General features: G+C 42.0%; 2 long non-coding RNA genes across 2 annotated transcripts; both read left to right on the top strand.

Annotated features, from left to right (window-relative positions):
- Nucleotides 1-264: 264 nt before the first annotated feature.
- On the top strand, nucleotides 265-2,015 carry LOC127087360 (uncharacterized). Its single transcript, XR_007789934.1, has 3 exons — nucleotides 265-728; nucleotides 814-1,011; nucleotides 1,134-2,015. It is a non-coding gene; the product is annotated as an uncharacterized LOC127087360 (long non-coding RNA).
- An 11,889-nt stretch (nucleotides 2,016-13,904) lies between these two features.
- Nucleotides 13,905-15,666, top strand: LOC127087359 (uncharacterized). Its single transcript, XR_007789933.1, has 3 exons — nucleotides 13,905-14,368; nucleotides 14,454-14,651; nucleotides 14,774-15,666. It is a non-coding gene; the product is annotated as an uncharacterized LOC127087359 (long non-coding RNA).
- Nucleotides 15,667-18,999: the final 3,333 nt, after the last annotated feature.

Genomic DNA, 18,999 nt, shown 5'->3' with positions numbered 1-18,999 from the left:
TTCCTAATCAAATTCAATACTCCTAAAAAAGATTCTGTTCATATTCTAACTAAAATCTAATAATACCTAATTCTAAAATTAAGCTAATCTAATTTGATTAAATTCTAATTGGATTCTACCTAAATTAATTTAAAAATGGAGTGGGCCTTGTAATAGGGGAAACAGGCCCAAACCGGGGAGTTCACTAGGCCATGGGAGGTGTATGAATGGATTGCCTGGACGTTGGGCCAAAGTTCCTTGGGAGAAAGACCCGGTACTCCAAAACCACAATCCAAATGTTCTATGAAATCCCTAAAGACAGGTTCAGATGTAGAAAACCGAAACTCACCTTCAGGAGTCAAAACGTCCATGAACGGAAACTGCTGGTGTAACAACCGCACATCATCGTCGTCAACACGCTACCGGCGGAGTAAAACTGCTCGCGCCTCAACCGTGCATCATCGCCGTCGATGCGTCTTCGCCAGAGTGGAACGGTTTGCGTAATGTCGTTACCAACACGTCGTCGGAGTGAAGCTGACGTCCACCTTGATCAGATCCGTAATCAAGCGATGTGTTCCACTTTCTACTTCTCTTTCTTCGTATCCTCCTTCGTCACCAGAAGAATCACACGAACCCGCGTGTTCGAGCCGTGTTGTTGTTGTTCGTCGTGGCGCGTCGTTGACCGTAACGGAGATGAAGGCGTTTGATTTTTGACCGCGATTTCGTCGTGACCGCACCGTTGCGAATTGGTACGCTCCTCTCTTTTCTCTGGTTTCAGTGGAGTAATAATTGAAAATGACGGTTTCAGTTGTTGACGATTGGAGTGTGGTGTAGGTGAAGGTTTGATGAAGGTGGAGATTACGGTTTCGGTTACGGTTTTGGTTGGTTGCAGTTATGATGAAGAGGAGTTCTTGGATGGATTCACGGTGGTTGAAGGTTTGGGTTCAATGATTCGAAGAGTTTGTGATGAGGTTGAAGAATTGAATAGGCGATGGAGGAAGAAAAGGAGAATCCCGGAAAAATTGTAGAGAGGTGAGGGTTTTGATGAAGGTTGAGGAAGAAGCTGGAAGTGGATTATTAGCTTCTTCAATTTCGTTTTCCACTTTTTTCTTCTTCTGTTTCTTTCTTGAAATGGCTTTTTTGAATTGTTGCAGGTTGTTGAAGATCTTGTGAAGGTGGAGATTACGGTTACGGATCCGTAGTGGTGAAGGTGTGGATTGGAAGGTGAAGGTTGATGTTGAAGAAGATTATGTTTATGGAATTTGGAGTTTGGTGAAGGTTTTGACGAAGAAGTTGGAAGTGGATTGAGAGTGGAGGTGGAGAAGAATGGTGAATTGTTGAATTATGGGAAAGATGATGGAAGAAACTTGAATTGAAGATGGAGGATGGTTCTTATAGGAGAGTAAGGTTAGAGAGATGGTTGGTTATGACAGTTGGAAGTTCTTATGAGAGTTGAAGGAGGATGAGGAAAATAGGTTCTGAAGGTGTTTTGAAGTTGGATTTCTATCTTGTGGAGTTAGTTATTCTGTTATGAGGCGGTTATGGCACTTGGCAGGTTAGTTACCGAGTCGGTTCTCACACGAAGTTAGTCATGGTTTCAGTGAGTGTTTCCAATTCTCTATTATGCTATGCTTCTATTTTGCCTCCTTTCCACTGTTATGCTTTTGCTTTCTTTTATGCAGGTTTTGTTAGAAGGTTTGTGTATTAGCTGCGTTTTGCTTGCGGTTTACCGGCTTGGCTCGCTTGTGGCTTGTTTGGCTTGGCAGCAGAATTTTGATGCATTTTATGCAGAATTTCTACATGCCTTTTAATGCAGAATTTTGGTTGTACTTGATGCAGAATTTTAATGCTGAATTTTATGATGCAGAATTTTATGCAGAATTTTATGCAGAAAAGAATTTTTGTAATGCTGAATTTTGATGATGCAGAATTTTAATGCTGTTTTATGCAGAATTTTGGATGTGTTGCTGTTAAATGCAATGCAGAATTTCATGCAGAATTTGAAAATGCAATGCAGAGTTTTTTTTAGTGCAGAATTTTGTTTCAATGCAGAATTTTGTTAAAAGTTTAATGCAGAATTTTGTTAAGAGTTTAAATGCAGAATTTTTGTTTATGAAAAATGCAGAATTTTGGTTTTTGTACAAATGGATATGGGTATGATTGGATAATGGCAATTGGTTTTAAACGGATAAACTAAATTGGATATGATTTGTGTTGGGTATTGGATAAAATGGATTATGGTAAAAAAAATGGATATGAAATTGGATAATGATTAAATTGGAATAAAAGTGGTTTTGAGGGATATGGAATTTGGATAGCCGTTAAAAAATGGTTAAATGGATTTGGTTAACTAGAAATGGATATGGTAATGAATGGGTTCTAAAAATAAAAGTGGATTTAGATTTTGATTAAATGGATATGGGTTAAACCAAATGGATACAAATGGATTAATGAACTTGGATTAAAATTGGATAAATGGGCTTAATGGGCTTATGAGATTTTCAAGATGAGATATGGATATGAAAAAATGGTTAATGGGATAAACTTGTGGGCTTAACGAAAGGAAATGAATGGGCTTAATGCAACCACGGTTAAATCTCCAAAACCAAATCAACTTTCCAGTAATCAACTAGGATCATCCAACTCAACTTGAATTTCCAAGATTAATTCGAGAAAAGGACAAAATGATTTATAACCTCAAATCCTTCAAGATAAGTATTTGTAATGACAAATGAACTTCTTTGGGACATGAAGGAAGCGTCTCAACCCATCTCTCCACTTCCTAGCCCTCAGTTGACTTACAGTTGACTGTTATGGGCCCCAGATGACCTGAAACTGCACTGTGGACTTTGAGCTTTCAACACTTGGCCAAATTGCATCAAAATGAACCTTGGATCAGGTAAGCTCTCTAGAACACCCGCAGAGCCTTTATTTCATAGAAGAACCCTTCCTCTCTTGCACGGATGGATTCCCCTGATCAGTTTTGACTGATGAACTACAATGCACTATGCAATGTGAATGCAATGTTTATGCAATGTTAATGTGATGTTAGTGACCTAAAAAATGAAATGAATGTACGAATGGGAGGGTGCAAATTTGAGGTGCTACAGCTGCCCCTATTCAATCAACTGGGAACCCGAATGGATGAGAGCAACGGCTGTCAGACTTTCAGGGTAAACAGGGATTGAATACCAAGAACCGTAGAATTTGCACACTGCTGGGAATCCCTTTTTTTGTTTTTTCCTTTTCTATCTTCTCTTCAAAAGCACAACCACATCCAGACATCGACACACGATGAATGGGGAACAGAAATCTCAACTAGATGCCAGCGGACAACTAGGAAAAACTCAACGTTTACCAAGACCAACGGAGAGGTAAATCCACATGGGGACAGGTACAACTAGACGTCATAGGACGAATAGGGAAAAACTCAGCGTTTACCAAGACCAACGGAGAGGTAAATCCACATGGGGAAAGGTACAACTAGACGTCATAGGACGAATAGGGAAAAACTCAGCGTTTACCAAGACCAACGGAGAGGTAAATCAACTCTACTGGGGATAACCAGGAAAGGATACAACCATACGTCAGCGGACGTAATGGGAAAAACTCAACGTTTACCGAGACCAACGGAGAGGTAACCAGACATCATAGGATGAATGGGAAGACTCGACCAGACGTCATCGGACGAAAGGGAGACTCAACGTTTATCGACACCAACGGAGAAGGAGAAAACTCAGCCAGACGTCATAGGACGAAAGGGAGACTCAACGTTTATCGACACCAACGGAGAAGGAGAAAACTCAACCAGACATCATAGGATGAAAGGGAGACTCAACGTTTATCGACACCAACGGAGAAGGAGAAAACTCAACCAGACATCATAGGATGAAAGGGAGACTCAACGTTTATCGACACCAACGGAGAAGGAGAAAACTCAGCCAGACGTCATAGGACGAAAGGGAGACTCAACGTTTATCGACACCAACGGAGAAGGAGAAAACTCAGAGGGGAATCATCTGGCATTACCAAATGATCTGTGGGGAATAAACAACTATACGTCAACAGACGCACAGGAAAAACTCGACGTTTATCGACACCAACGGAGAGGAGGAATCTCTTCTAGGGAGAGCGAACACAACCAAATCATCAGTGGATGATGGGGAAAAACTCGACGTTTATCGACACCAACGGAGAGGAGGAACTTCACTAGGGAAGGGACGACGTTACGCACATCGAAAGATGATGTTTACTGACATCAAAGAAGACCAGACACTACGCATGACTGGGAAAGCACCGAAAGATGGTGTTTACCGACCCCAAAGAAATAACACACGCGGGTGCTGACAGGATACTGACCTGTACATGTCTGGGCAAGGCTACACACTTGCAGGGGATCTCACTGGGGAACAAGGTCACAACAGCGAGCGAACGGGAAGGAACACCAAGGATACCGGGTTGTAGGTATGAAACGGGTGACCGACCAAACGTGAATTGGCTTAGGGTTCCAAAACACTCAACATCCTGAAGAGGGCTAGAAAAGCAGTCTTGTTAGAGGATGGACATTCGATTCCACAAGGAATACGAATCTTACTCGACTGGGGAGGACGACTTCGACCCAAGAGCGCATGAGACATATTATCTATAGCCGTCAAAACGTAGATAATAGACTCGCATGGAAGATTATCCATAACCGGGTTGGTTGTTAAATGGATAAATCAACCGACATCATCCTGAAGAGAGCAAAGGCAAACTTGTTAAAGGATGGACATTCGATCCCACAGGAATGCGAATCTTACTCTGCTGGAGAAAACAATCAAAAGACTGACCAGAGAGTGCATGAGATATATTATCTATAGCCGTCAAAACGTAGATAATATACTCGCATGGAAGATTATCCATAACCGGATTGGTTGTTAAATGGATAAACGACCGAAAAGAAAGGCATCGGGGTACCAGACTAGGTATGCAAAAGATGACCAATCAAAAAGGGATAAAGTTGCTAACTCGGAGCAAGTACCCAAAAGAAAGGGAGAGACCCACTGGGGACAATACTGCTTGATCAAGGCGAGTATCCAGAGGGGAAAAGAATATCAATACCGCAAACCGGATACTGATAACTGCAAAGAGGGGATTACATCTACCGGTTAGTAGGCAGAAAACCACGGAAAAGTAACCGTCATCAATCATGATGAGAACAAAGGGTTAACTCCACCAAGGGGAGAACGTGAGATTTTACAACTACCAGCTTGTGGGTAGAAAACCACAAAGATAGGACTTACAACTACCGGTTTGTAGGCAGAAGCCAACCGACAGAATGAACCACAAAGGTTACCTCTGCTAGGGGATGAAAGTGGGATTTTACAACTACCGGCTTGTAGGTAGAAAACCACAAAGATAGGACTTACAACTACCGGTTTGCAGGTAGAGGCCCACAAATCCCGCTGAGGATAAGATGAATGAGTGCCGGTTAGTGAGCAACTATTCATTTATGCCCCAGGGAAAGACAGGAGACAGCCCAAAGGAAGCTAATTCAGGATCGATCCAAAAAGGCAAACTGAACCAAGACATCCTAATGAGGAAAGAACTCACTGGGGAGAACCCATCCCAAGGGGAGGGAACGGAAACAACCGTCATCCACGAGGATCTAACTCAGTGGGGAGCGCAGAAGGAAATGGTAGACACTTTTCTGCTTAAGGGGTAGACTCTACATGGAGAGATCAGACACACCCACATTTGCTAGGGAATTTGTGCTGCTGGGGATACCCGCTCGACTAAAGAGTCGTTGCTGAGAAAACACCGACCTCTCAACCATGCTGGGGGACCCAACTCTGAAGCCGATCCAATAGCGCGATGCTCAACTCTTCCAACAACCCAATCTCGGCTGGTCACCACGGCCTAGGGCTAATGGACATGTTTGCAATGTTGATGCATGAGTTTTTTTTTGTTTTACACAATGCCCCATGATCATGGAAATGTTATGCACTAATGATGCAATATGCTATGCTTATCTAAATGATGGATACATAAACACACGTCTCCTCCAGAGACAACACCGGGGAACTCCAGGAACTGCGCTGAAGATCTCATTACCACGTCAATTTCCACCCTACTGGGGAAAGACAATCCTCGCTGGGGATGAACTCCATCGAACCCGAACTGCTCGGCGATTATCCTGCTAGGGGAGGCAACCAATCCTTATCTCTACTTGGGGATGATTCTCCGAATCCGATCCGCTTGGGGACCTCGCTGAGGGAAAACCATCAACACAAACTCTGCTGGGAAGACAGCTTCAGACTCACAACTCCGCTGGGGATATGGTAACCTTCAGGCTTGCTGAGGAGGTACCGATCTCGAATCTGCCAGGGAGATAACACTCTCAAACCCACTAGGGAGATACGGCTTATTGGACACGGGCCGCCCTTCGATTCGTCGAACACTGGTGTTCACCATCCTACCACAGTGTTGATTTTCCACTTTTGAAAACTCCCAGGCTCATCTGGACTTTTCTGATCCATCACCTTGTATTCCCGACTCCTCCGTACTCCACGGGGATCGCACTCCTGGGATTATACAAACTTCCCAGTCCTCAGACTTTGAAGAGTCTTCTTGATTAAACCTTCCAGGATCGTCGTCCTTCTTTCGTCGTCCTTTCACCGTTCGTCTATCCCTTGCCCCTGGTTGGACTCTGTGGGGATCTTTTGTCAAAAGGCTCCATATCACTACTTGCCAGCGAATGAAGATATCTAACAGCACCTGCACAAGAGATTGTTAGATAAAAGCGTGCCCCAGGCGTGCCAACACTTCAACATCTTGGTCACTCAAACTTTCGAATAAGATTTCCAGATTTCAATCTTATAAGCATGCATCGGAAGGGACCTCCATGTTTCAAAATGCAAATATTCTTATCAAAACGAATGGATGTTTTCGTAATCAAAGCAGTAATGAAAACAAAAACAAAACTATTTGACTGAACACGTATTTTATTGACTGAAACACAAAGGATGGCTCAGAATCGAGCAACACACAGGAAGCAAACCCTGGAAAGAGGTGATTGCGCACAAAAGGAAAAAAAAATCTACCCTAATGGCAATGTGAAACCATGATCTCATCGGGTTCCAACTCGGTTATACCCCATATGTCCTCAAGACTTTCCTCACCTTCTGTCTTCTGAACAAGACGCTTCCGATCGATCTCTGTCGGAGACTAGCCAAGTCATATCTCAAGCACAAACGATCATGCCGGACACAGTTGTTCGTTACAATCCCTCTTTTGCCTGGACCGCCCTTTTGGGTTTCAGTCCACCGGGATACCCTTTTTTGCCCAAGTCGCCCTTGTGGGGTTTTCGACTTGCCGGGTGTACAGTTTTTTCGTTATCCCTAACTTTTGCCCGAACCTTTTCTCTTTTTTCTTGGTTCGCCGGGATGCCCTTTTTTGCCTGGACTCTTTTATTCTTTTTGTCCAGCGGGTCTCTTTTTTTTTCCACGAAGTATCTTCTAACTGCGTCCGCATTCACAGGGAATGGAAAATCCTCATCATCCGTGGTCGTCCACAACAAGGCTCTGTCAGAGGAGACCTTTTTGACCACGAACGAACATTCATAACTGTTTATCCACTTGCCCCCACGATCGTCTTGAGGAGGAAGGATCCTTTTCAACACCACATCTCTTCCATGCTACCCACGAGGCCGCACTTCTCGGTTAACAACACGCTTCATTTACTGGGTATAACTGCCCCATGACGAGTAACTGCCAGCCTCTTCTTCTCGGTCAGGCTCAACGTATCATACCGAGTCCTCATCCACTCAGCCTTCTCTAATTTCTCATCCATCTGGACTCTCCACAATGAGATCTAGCCTCCAGCAGGCGATATCACTTCCATCCCGTACTGAATGAGGAAGGTGTTGCCCCAGTAGATGCACGTGTCGAAGTACGACACTCAGGATACCGACTTCGTACTCAGCCACCATCGTTGGTGCATTCAACTGTTATCGGGGAAGCACTAGCTCATCACTTTAAACTCTCCCCATCAGACATCAGAATCCGTTCGGATTCAGGGTCAGGCCCCTCCTCCGGGATCGGTCACTCTCAATCTTTCGATTTGAGTACCTCGAGATGTCCTCATCAGGGACTTCAAACTTGGTTGAGAATCATCAATGGGTTGTTGGGCGAGATAACCATACAATACCCTCTTCTTGATTGCTTTCTGGGAGGTATACCGAATATCGTATTCAGTCGACACCATTTGCCCTCTCGCAACCCGTCCGTTCAACGCTATCTCCTCAAGCACATACTTGATCAGATCCATTTTGGACATCCACAAGGTGGTATGAACCAGCATACTGTCTCAGTCGGCGAACAGCCTATGCCAAAGTACATCAAGTTTTCTCGAGCAGTGAGTGTATTGTTTCACAATCGATAAACTTTTTGCTTGGGTAAATTGCATGCTCTTTTCGACAAGACTAGTCATGCTGACCCACCACACACCTCCTAGACCCCTTGAGGGCTGTCAAGTACCAAATCAACATTTATTCCTTCCACGGGAGGCATTAGAATCGGAGGTTCCTGCAACTTAATCTTTTTTCATTTTTCCATGCCCCTTGGCAGTCATCATTCCACCTGACCGTTGATTTCTTTCTCTCTTTTTTTTTCGGTTCAGGCGTCTCTAGTATTGTTTTTTTTTCTCTTTTTTTCTTCTTTTTTTTTTTTTTTTGTTCACAGGATCGTCCTCGATTCCTCTGATTTGCCCACAACAAGCCTCGGCAGCTCACCGGACAGCACTCCATAAGTGCACTGATTTAGACTCAACCTCAGTCTGAGTAGTTTCGATCTGGTCAAACAATTTGCCCCAGATCCACCGGATGCCCCTCTTCTACTTGGGACTTTGTCATCATGTCATCAACATGGCATTCGCTTTCACGGTGAGTCATATCATGAAACAAAGTCACCGTAACCCTTTGATTCGTGGCACCGGCCTTCTTCTTCACTAGAGGATAATCTTCTCTCGATGGTAGCTCGTGCCCCACAACATGGGTATTCCACCCTGGTGTATCTGGATGCAACCAGGTGAAGATATCAACCTGCTCTTTCAACAGGGCTACCATTCTGTTCTTGACTTGCCTCTGAAGCGGCCTCAACTTTCATTTCCCTTCTGACCTCGGCGGTACTTGGGATTACCATCTTGACTCGCTCCTCGTGTGGTTGAATCACCTTCTCCTCTTGTTTCAACAACCTAGCTAATTCCAGCAGATCACAATCTTCTTCGCCTTTTTCTTCGGCATGATAGCTTGGATTGTCGAAGTCATATAGAGGGGTAACCAAATTATTATCGATGAGATCAGGAGGGTAATCACTTTTGTGGTTGGAACAAGACAAGTTCAAAAGAAAAACGAAAAACATTGCCATTTTTATTTTATTTTTTAAACTGCAAAAAGTGAAAAACAGGGAACACCGCCTTTAATCACAAAACATCCATTCATTACTGATGCAAAATGTTGCACAATGAAACACATGAGATGGCCCTTACAATGGACCATTACGTTTCGGGCAAAACGTATGGCTTTCATGCAAACAAAATCAAAACACAGAAATACTACACTTCCGGATGAGCGACAATGGTGATTTTGGAGGCCTTACAGTCGCCTGGTACGCACGACTTTATCCACAGCTCTAGCTCACGGTCGCGGTCGATCTCTTCACTCACTGAACAAGCATGATCAGAATTCAGCATTCCTGCACTGACAAAGATGTACGGTGGACGACGTCCTCTGTTTGGTCTAGACGACTCTTGATCTGGCCGATAGCCGATCCCAAACATGTCTGCCTTTACCGGTGTTGAGTGGATCCATCAGTTTGGATATATTGCCCCTAGCAGGAAATTTGAGCAAACAAGCTATGCGCACCGGTTGACACCTACAAAACAGCAAATGGGTTAGTATGACTCACACATGCAATGTCTGTCCGTACTAGGAATATTCTGTCCTTTGATTCCGGTTTCACCGAGACAGATAAAATTTTATCAACAACATTCTGACATCTGGATGTCTCTCAACCCGAGTCTCTGTTAAAAATAATGGACCCTGAGTACGGACAGACATGAGTTGAATGCAGATGAATGCGAAATGAGACCGATGCAAATGCATGAATGCAGGTTACTGTGCCACCAATTCCTCTTAAAACCCCATTACTCCTCTGAACCAGTCCCATCTGTGGGACCAAGTCACCATAAATCCAACTTGGGGAGTTCCGCAATAAACGGAACCGGAGATTACATCACTATCATCACAGGAACATCCACTGAACGGATGACAGCCAGATCCTCTGAACAGGTACTCTCGAATTCAACCCGGGGATCCGAAATAAACGGAGCCCGCTGATAAACCACGGACAGAACTCCGGCGTCCCAGAAATAAATGTCCATAATTCACAGTCACCATCAGTACCAAGAGTCACCAACAAGTCACCAACAAGTCAGCTACAGTACCTGTAAAGATCATTCCCTCCCACTCACGGGTGTCATCTAGGCCAGGGTAAGGTCGAAAGAAACGCAGGATAAACAACCCTTTCAAGAATATCATCCTGTGCACACCAGATGTATGCACCGATGATACCCCATCAGAATCTGAACTGCTCGTGATGTCAATGTTCCGCTAAGTGGCGCATACCACCCGCTTCCCATGAATCACTCTATTCCTAGGTTTCATAGATTTCACTCATAGCCTGGGTATTGGGCCTTTTACCTCGAGTATCACCCACCCCCAATCAGAGAACACACAGCCAGCACAGCAGATGAAATGAATGAATGCAAACATTAATGCACACATTGAATGCAAACAGTAAATGAAATGAATGCAATAAATAAAGCAGCATATAGCAACCAAAGCCCTAACCTAGAGAGCGCTATGAGAGACTCGCTTAGGGAAGAAGGACCAGCACAGGTCAACTTCTCCTGGTTATCCCCAGCAGAGTCGCCAGCTGTCGCATTACGCGAAAAACCGGCGGGAAACGAAGAACAACAGAGCCGCCACTGTGCGTTATTTATCCCAAAAGAGGGAAAGGAAACGCTCAGAGTAAACCTGGGAAAAGCATGGTCTCGCGACCAAAGAGAATGGGATCGGGAGTCGGTTATGCGAAGGGAAGGTATTAGCACCCCTACGCATCCGTCGTACTCGACGGGATCCACGCACAATAGGAAGGAAAATGGTTGCTAAAAACACTGCTCACACACACACACTGGCTGAAGGAGACACAAGAAAACAGACAAGACGGATTCGGCAGGATATCGCATCCTGGGCCTACTTAGTCTATCAAGCATAGACATCAGAGTCTAAGTAGTTCGGACTGGGGAAACGACACATGCTCGCTAGGACATCGCATCCTATGCATACGTATCTCCTTTGGACGAAGGAGAATCAGAGCATTCGTAGCTCGGCTAACACGCACACAAACAAATACAGGCAAAGGCAAACGTGGAGCCTGAATGCCAATCACTGGACTCACATCAGCATCCGAACCAAAACACACACAAGAAGGCAAACGAGGAGCCTGAATGCCAATCACTGGGCTTACATCAGCATCCGAACCAAAAACACGCACTAACACTGGAACCCGAATGCCACTCGATGGACTTACATCAGCTTCCAAGCACACAACAACACAAAACAAAGACACAGGCGGAAGAAGGGTCTCGATTGCAACTAGGGCAAGAGAAAGGGGAGGTCTCAATCGCAACGAGGGCGAGAGAAAAGAATTAGTGTTAGTTGTTAGTCAAACTCGACAAGACATCGCATCTCGTGCCTACGTATCTCACTTGAACATGAGAATCAGAGTTGCCGTAGTTCGGCTAAACTATTCCTGTTGGTTTGTGTTTTTTAAGTGGACAACGTCACTACGCAATCTACCGGATGCTCGACCTTTGGAGACTTACTCACCTGTAGTAGAAGGAGTTGACGTATCCTTAAGAGGGGATAATGTTTGTTTGTGTTTTAAGAAAGCTCAAGCAAGAAAGGAAGTCCTATACGAAGGAACCGTGCTACCTTAATTGTCATGCAAACGAGACTACGCGGAGTCTAGCAAACCTAGGGGATACAATCACACCACACAAACATATACAGCATGAAATAAACACACCAACAAGGGGCTCAAACATCAGGGTTAGGCTTTAGTCGAGGGGTCATATCAACCTCAACAAACAAGCCTCTGTATCGGGGTCAGGTTAGCTCTTAACCTTGCCATTGAGGGGCTAAGGTGAAGCCAGATGAAAGGTGATGAGGGGTGTGCCTCATTGCTTCTATCTCAGGTCCGAGAGAGCATGTAAATATAAGAATGTGGGGGAGTTCAGAAAGATGGAACTCTTTCCCCATTTTGACTCGATAGATCTTGGGTTTGGATCTCAATGCTACAACCATGTAATGGGAGCAAGGAGAAGACTCACAGAATAGTGGGGGATAGATTGCTTATCCCTACCTTCCACCAATTGCCTCAAATGAGGACTTTTCCTGCTTGGGACAAATATAAACATACACAAGCATTGCCTCTTAAGGAGGACTTCAGACAGTTTGCCCGGCCCGGTAACAGCCGGGTCTCCAGACTACATGAAGAAGAAGGTGCTATACCTCAATGCCAATTGCTTATAAGCAAAGCAATGCAAGTTCTTAAGAGAACTGAGCAACTAAGGGTACCTGAAATCAATCTAGCACGATCAGTATACAGACAAACAACCAACAGTCAATATTAAACAGACAGTCAAAGCATCATCAGACAATGAGCAATCCAGGGACACAAGTGAATCCCCCATTAAGGCCTACAAAACACACAATTGTTAGCCAACAACAACAAATGGTTAAGCTCAAATGAAGGAGCATCATCACTCATGGAGATGTATTCTTGAACCTGAAATCACAATTCAAATGATAAGTCCAAACCGCTAGGTCGAAGCCTAGGGTCAAAAGAGGATAAAGAATCCAAAACAGAAGCTCAAACTCCACATGAAGCTCATTTACTCAAGTGATAACATGTCCTAAAATTAAGGGAGCATGCAAGATTGAATTATTTCTAAGCCTAGGGGTAGAATGGTCATTTCACAATTAGGGAGTAATATTGAACTAAAATTCTACTCTAGGTAAGTTCTATTTAAAACAATTAAATTCTAAACTAATTCTAATTTCTAAAGCTAAATTAATATCTAAAATATTCTAATTTCTAAACAAAACTCCTAAGAGATTATCTAATTCTAATATTTCTAATTGTTAATTTCTAATATTCTAAGCTAGTATCCTAATTAACTTTTTCTAATTATTAACAGTAACTAAACTATTAACCTATTAATCACACCTACTTATTTCTAAAAACTCTATTGGACTATACTAGAATTAATTCTAAATCCACATATTATCCTATCTCTAAAATTAATCCAAAATTACTAATTCTAATTAACTAATTCTAAAATCAAATTTTTTATATTTCCACAATTAATCCTAAAATTGATGTTTCTAATTACTTCTATTATCAACTAAAATTTCTAATTAACTTCTTAGACTAATCCTAAAATTAAGCTAATTCTAACCGTATTTCTAATATACTCTACTCCTAAAATTACTTCTAATCATTAATTTCTAATATCTATAAAAGTCTATTACACTAATCAACAAATTAATCCAGAAATTCCTAATCAAATTCAATACTCCTAAAAAAGATTCTGTTCATATTCTAACTAAAATCTAATAATACCTAATTCTAAAATTAAGCTAATCTAATTTGATTAAATTCTAATTGGATTCTACCTAAATTAATTTAAAAATGGAGTGGGCCTTGTAATAGGGGAAACAGGCCCAAACCGGGGAGTTCACTAGGCCATGGGAGGTGTATGAATGGATTGCCTGGACGTTGGGCCAAAGTTCCTTGGGAGAAAGACCCGGTACTCCAAAACCACAATCCAAATGTTCTATGAAATCCCTAAAGACAGGTTCAGATGTAGAAAACCGAAACTCACCTTCAGGAGTCAAAACGTCCATGAACGGAAACTGCTGGTGTAACAACCGCACATCATCGTCGTCAACACGCTACCGGCGGAGTAAAACTGCTCGCGCCTCAACCGTGCATCATCGCCGTCGATGCGTCTTCGCCAGAGTGGAACGGTTTGCGTAATGTCGTTACCAACACGTCGTCGGAGTGAAGCTGACGTCCACCTTGATCAGATCCGTAATCAAGCGATGTGTTCCACTTTCTACTTCTCTTTCTTCGTATCCTCCTTCGTCACCAGAAGAATCACACGAACCCGCGTGTTCGAGCCGTGTTGTTGTTGTTCGTCGTGGCGCGTCGTTGACCGTAACGGAGATGAAGGCGTTTGATTTTTGACCGCGATTTCGTCGTGACCGCACCGTTGCGAATTGGTACGCTCCTCTCTTTTCTCTGGTTTCAGTGGAGTAATAATTGAAAATGACGGTTTCAGTTGTTGACGATTGGAGTGTGGTGTAGGTGAAGGTTTGATGAAGGTGGAGATTACGGTTTCGGTTACGGTTTTGGTTGGTTGCAGTTATGATGAAGAGGAGTTCTTGGATGGATTCACGGTGGTTGAAGGTTTGGGTTCAATGATTCGAAGAGTTTGTGATGAGGTTGAAGAATTGAATAGGCGATGGAGGAAGAAAAGGAGAATCCCGGAAAAATTGTAGAGAGGTGAGGGTTTTGATGAAGGTTGAGGAAGAAGCTGGAAGTGGATTATTAGCTTCTTCAATTTCGTTTTCCACTTTTTTCTTCTTCTGTTTCTTTCTTGAAATGGCTTTTTTGAATTGTTGCAGGTTGTTGAAGATCTTGTGAAGGTGGAGATTACGGTTACGGATCCGTAGTGGTGAAGGTGTGGATTGGAAGGTGAAGGTTGATGTTGAAGAAGATTATGTTTATGGAATTTGGAGTTTGGTGAAGGTTTTGACGAAGAAGTTGGAAGTGGATTGAGAGTGGAGGTGGAGAAGAATGGTGAATTGTTGAATTATGGGAAAGATGATGGAAGAAACTTGAATTGAAGATGGAGGATGGTTCTTATAGGAGAGTAAGGTTAGAGAGATGGTTGGTTATGACAGTTGGAAGTTCTTATGAGAGTTGAAGGAGGATGAGGAAAATAGGTTCTGAAGGTGTTTTGAAGTTGGATTTCTATCTTGTGGAGTTAGTTATTCTGTTATGAGGCGGTTATGGCACTTGGCAGGTTAGTTACCGAGTCGGTTCTCACACGAAGTTAGTCATGGTTTCAGTGAGTGTTTCCAATTCTCTATTATGCTATGCTTCTATTTTGCCTCCTTTCCACTGTTATGCTTTTGCTTTCTTTTATGCAGGTTTTGTTAGAAGGTTTGTGTATTAGCTGCGTTTTGCTTGCGGTTTACCGGCTTGGCTCGCTTGTGGCTTGTTTGGCTTGGCAGCAGAATTTTGATGCATTTTATGCAGAATTTCTACATGCCTTTTAATGCAGAATTTTGGTTGTACTTGATGCAGAATTTTAATGCTGAATTTTATGATGCAGAATTTTATGCAGAATTTTATGCAGAAAAGAATTTTTGTAATGCTGAATTTTGATGATGCAGAATTTTAATGCTGTTTTATGCAGAATTTTGGATGTGTTGCTGTTAAATGCAATGCAGAATTTCATGCAGAATTTGAAAATGCAATGCAGAGTTTTTTTTAGTGCAGAATTTTGTTTCAATGCAGAATTTTGTTAAAAGTTTAATGCAGAATTTTGTTAAGAGTTTAAATGCAGAATTTTTGTTTATGAAAAATGCAGAATTTTGGTTTTTGTACAAATGGATATGGGTATGATTGGATAATGGCAATTGGTTTTAAACGGATAAACTAAATTGGATATGATTTGTGTTGGGTATTGGATAAAATGGATTATGGTAAAAAAAATGGATATGAAATTGGATAATGATTAAATTGGAATAAAAGTGGTTTTGAGGGATATGGAATTTGGATAGCCGTTAAAAAATGGTTAAATGGATTTGGTTAACTAGAAATGGATATGGTAATGAATGGGTTCTAAAAATAAAAGTGGATTTAGATTTTGATTAAATGGATATGGGTTAAACCAAATGGATACAAATGGATTAATGAACTTGGATTAAAATTGGATAAATGGGCTTAATGGGCTTATGAGATTTTCAAGATGAGATATGGATATGAAAAAATGGTTAATGGGATAAACTTGTGGGCTTAACGAAAGGAAATGAATGGGCTTAATGCAACCACGGTTAAATCTCCAAAACCAAATCAACTTTCCAGTAATCAACTAGGATCATCCAACTCAACTTGAATTTCCAAGATTAATTCGAGAAAAGGACAAAATGATTTATAACCTCAAATCCTTCAAGATAAGTATTTGTAATGACAAATGAACTTCTTTGGGACATGAAGGAAGCGTCTCAACCCATCTCTCCACTTCCTAGCCCTCAGTTGACTTACAGTTGACTGTTATGGGCCCCAGATGACCTGAAACTGCACTGTGGACTTTGAGCTTTCAACACTTGGCCAAATTGCATCAAAATGAACCTTGGATCAGGTAAGCTCTCTAGAACACCCGCAGAGCCTTTATTTCATAGAAGAACCCTTCCTCTCTTGCACGGATGGATTCCCCTGATCAGTTTTGACTGATGAACTACAATGCACTATGCAATGTGAATGCAATGTTTATGCAATGTTAATGTGATGTTAGTGACCTAAAAAATGAAATGAATGTACGAATGGGAGGGTGCAAATTTGAGGTGCTACAGTATGCCCAAAGATGGAGAGAGTTAGTGGCTCACATTGAACCGCCACTCTTAGAGAAATAATTGACGGACTTATTCAGGGATACCTTGCAGAGCCCTTACTTCGAAAGGATGATTGGTAGTGCAGTATCCAACTTTGCTCACTTGGTGTCAATTGGAGAACGCATCGAGTGCGGCCTCAAAAGCGGAAGAATCCAATGCGCCTCGAGTAGCCAGAGCATTGAGAATAAATTCATTATTAGTTCCCAAGAGGAAGAAGAGGATGAAGTTAATGCATTCTGGGAAACTCCATAAGCTCCGTATCAGACACCATTCTCTCCACAGGATCGGTATCATCCTACAATTCAAGGACCTCCTCAGTATCAACGAAATATTCCATATCGGCAGCCATACCGAAGGCTTTATGCTCCCCAACATCAGCGCCAGTGTGCCCAACCAAGGCCAAGAAATCCAAAGAGGCATATTGATCCACTTCCAATGCCATAGAGTCAAGTACTACCATAATTAATCGAAAGATTATTGATAGTTCCAAAGGAGCTAAATCCAGTAATTCCTCCATATCCACTAGGATTTAACGCCAAGACTCAATGTGACTTCCACGCTGGGGCTAAGGGGCACTCAACTGAAGAATGTAAAGTGCTCAAGAGCAAGGTACTAACTCTCCTTGACTCTAAGTTGTTCTCATTTATGCCCCAAGGCCTTCAAATCAACAGTAATCTTTCACCTGGTCATGCGGGTCCATCAATCCATGCTATGGAAGAAATTTCTAAGAATAGGTCTGAAGATGATTATCATACTGGTCTCAATGAGAAGAACTACCTCAACTCTGAAGAAGGCTAGCCCAAGAGTGAACAAAGCACGAGAGAAATTCCTCTAAATTGTTAATCATTTGGCTATTTCTAGCATTTCATTTGTATTTTCTTTTCATGTTAAGTACTTATTTGCTTTCAACTATTTTTGTTTTCCTTTAATGGTAATATTAATGAAATGATCATGCATGTTTTGAACGAATCCTTTCGTATTCACTCATCTTTTCCATTTATATAAAAAACATAAATATTTCTCCCGTTCTCTTATCAAATTGTTGTTTTAGCAAATATTGAAGGGAGGATAACGGAAAAAAATACCCATAATTACTAATAGTATGCTTTCGAATAAGATCATGTTGATGATATATTGGCATTGTTTCAAATCCCCAAACACTGGAGAGGCAAGGAGTTAGTTCCTAGTTAACCACTTTGAGCCTAAAAGTATGTGTTTCTTTCAGATTTACAAATCCTTACACTTAACTTGGGGTAGGATAGTGTTCAGTTAATCTGACTACACACTTGAATTATAAGATGAAACATCCCATATGGGCATCAACCACATGCCATTATTCATACACAACCTTAAGTGTCGAAGGAACCATGCAAAATCCAAAAGTTATGACGGTTTATTCTTCAATGACTAATAACTTGGCAGTCATAATCCTTCAGAAAAAAGAAAAAAAGCATGCTAAGTCGAATACCCAAAGAGGTGACTTAGGCAAAAATTTGGGCAATCCTGGTGGACCAAGAGCTTCGAAAATCCGTCCAGGAAAAAGTTAGGGATCAAAACAAAAATCAAAAAAGGTCATGAAAATCCTCAGCAAAATAAATACAAGATTCAGTGACCACCATATCAAGAATCAAAAGGTGACCAACATCCATGGAAAGAAAAATAGGTGATTTCCATTTCAAGAGATCTTGAATCATCATCTTTATCCTTACACCTTCAAACTCTCTTGAAAGTTGAATGTGTGTGTTGAATTAACTGAATGTTGGATTAGAGATCATCATGAAGAAGGGGTGGGTACAAACCAAATTTTGAGCCTTATATCCTTTGTTTCAATAACCGTGAACCAGGCCACGCTACAACCCTTAAAAGACCTAATTGAAGCAGGGTTTATTCTAAAAGCATACTATAACAAGGATGTTTAAACTGACTCCTAGAGATTCGCTACTCTTCCGTATTTATGTCATATTATCTTTGTATCTTTCGCACATTAGCTAAATCAGCATTGGGTTTGGACTAATGGTTCATTCATCACACACTACCATCATTCCAATAAATGATTTTTTTTAAAAACTACATGAACATCGCATTAAAATTACCATTTTTAAAAGAACAATTTTAACTGCAAGTCAGTACTTGACGCCAAGGAAATGCCAAAAAAAAAGGAACAGTCAGAGGAACTTGAACATTCGTTGGTGATGACCCAGATCAAGACCACCTCATAACCCTATGGATCA

Source organism: Lathyrus oleraceus, chromosome 5 (assembly GCF_024323335.1).
Source record: "Lathyrus oleraceus cultivar Zhongwan6 chromosome 5, CAAS_Psat_ZW6_1.0, whole genome shotgun sequence".
Taxonomy (NCBI): Eukaryota; Viridiplantae; Streptophyta; class Magnoliopsida; order Fabales; family Fabaceae; genus Lathyrus; species Lathyrus oleraceus.
This window is presented reverse-complemented; position numbering and strand designations above follow the sequence as displayed.